Genomic DNA, 2,296 nt, shown 5'->3' on the forward strand with positions numbered 1-2,296 from the left:
TTTGTTATTATAATTTATATTTTTTAATAACTTCTTAAAATAATAAGAATTTCAGATATATCTGTAATCTTTGGTTTGATTTCTCTGAATTTATATATATTTTTATTGGTTTTGAGTGGTTACTACCTACCAAGTCAATCGATCCTTAGCTTTTGTGATGAAGATATTTATGAAAAGTCCACAGTTTTGAGTCACCAATCATCAGTTGAAAGATTTCTTAAAAAATATCAAAATGAATGGTGATAATCAAATGTTCTTACACAATAGGCGCAAAACTGACGCGAATTTTACTTGTGAGTACTTGCCAAACATTCGATAGAGATAGATTAAAATAGTGTGTATATATATTATACCTGCAAAAAAAAAAAAGTTTTTGATCGATGAAATGCGCTGAACATGCATGAAATAGACTAATCGACACAAAAGTTGTACTGTTTTTGATTGAAGAAGAGACGCTCTCTGATCAGAGTAAAATATATTCATATGGGTCAGAAATGGTGCACCACTTTCGTCATCAAAGTGTAGAAAAATACAGTGAAAAACGTTTCCAAGCAACTGCGTTCTAGAGCTGCTTCTTATATTCCGGAATGGAAGGTATCCACTTCAACGATGGGCGGTATAGACAGTGGATTATAAAACTGTCTTGAAATGTTTTTCATCACTTCAATGGAAAAGCATATTAGCTCAAATTTGGAGTACAATTTCATATATGTTTATTCACCCTGTCATCGGGTGATAGTAATGTTTTTTTTATCAATTTAATTTATGCAGTGCAGATGAGATTAAAAAAAGAATTAATAATAATAGTTAATTAAAATATAAAGAAATAATTTTTCAGTAACTCACTTAAATGACATATTTTAAAAAATATTTTCGAGATAGATTTGAAACTTTTTTTATATTTTTTTTAAGCGATAACCTGAAAATTTCTGGCTTAGAATTAGGAACGTCATTTCAGCTTCTCCCAGAGGGGAAGGGGCACAAGTTAGTCAGTAAGTGTTTTTTTTTTAATATTTAAATTTCATTAAAATTCATAGTTCTTCATTTAATGACACACTTTTTCTGGCCAAATTTAAGTGTGTGGGGGGGGGCAAATGCCTCCACCTGCCCCCCTCAAATGATGTATCTGAACGTCATTTGAGGGGGCTAATAGTATAGTAAAATTTAAGGAAAAATACATTAAACTTTAACTTTTTGCAACCCTAGGGTGTGTGACTTCGTAGCCAGTGAGGCGCAGGTGAAATCTAGTTAGAATTTTATTAGATTATATTACATTTTGCGACAGACTATGATGGATGAGATGTTCTCTCCGAGGAGTTGTGGAGAAGCTGGCAGAGGGATGATGTCGGTGGAAGATCCTCAGAGGTCTTGTAGGTGCCTGCAGCAGTTCTTCTTGCTGCGATGATCATATTCGGGAGTCTCATGTCGTATCTTCGCGTCTGTCAGGCGGGGCGAATCTACTAGTCTCTTCGAGTGTCTGTGGGAGTCTACGAGCCTTTTCCTAATCAGAGTCCAGGCTTAAGTATGCAAAGCTTGCTGACCAATCACAATCATGCAGCGATCATTCAGTCAATAGATGTACTCGTTTCTTAGAGCAGATAAATAGGTATACGCCTTTAGAAAGCGACATTTACTTGATGGGCATTGTCCAAGGTCGTATATTGCAACAGGAATCTTGTAGATCCGGTGATTTATTGTTTCCGAGACCGTTTCGCAACGAAAAAATATTGTTTCAATGACGGACTATATTTACAGTAAAAACACTTGCGTGTTATTTATGTGATTTTTTCTGGTCGTAACGAAGGCTATTGTGTGGTTTCAATCCTTTACGCTATTGTCTTGTTTTCATGTTGATTGATGGTAATTTTGGTCACAGTAAATTAACGTGAGTTTTAAGAATAAGACCCCACAAAACCTTTCCCAAATTTAAAAAAATCATAAATAAATATACATATATAAAATACAGCACATACAAAGTTAAATAAATGTAATACTATAGACTTGAAACTAAGGACTAAGGCTTAACTGCACCAGAGCAATTTGTGCTTAGGCATTTTATGTTTGCATTTAAATTTAAGTTTTGTTTTGTAGTAATCACTGATTCTTGAGATTAGTACTTATAGTATTATAATATAGATACTTTTATAGAATTTTTCAGTTTGATAATAACAACGTTCTTTAATGGTAGGAATTAAATATCTGCTGTGGAGTTTTTTAATGTTAGTATATTATTTTTATGACTTTATTTTATTGTAGTTCATTAAAATATAGTATTACTCACGTTACTCCACACAGG

Source organism: Plectrocnemia conspersa, unplaced genomic scaffold (assembly GCF_051122295.1).
Source record: "Plectrocnemia conspersa isolate PC_06_02 unplaced genomic scaffold, ASM5112229v1 ptg000009l, whole genome shotgun sequence".
Classification (NCBI taxonomy): domain Eukaryota; kingdom Metazoa; phylum Arthropoda; class Insecta; order Trichoptera; family Polycentropodidae; genus Plectrocnemia; species Plectrocnemia conspersa.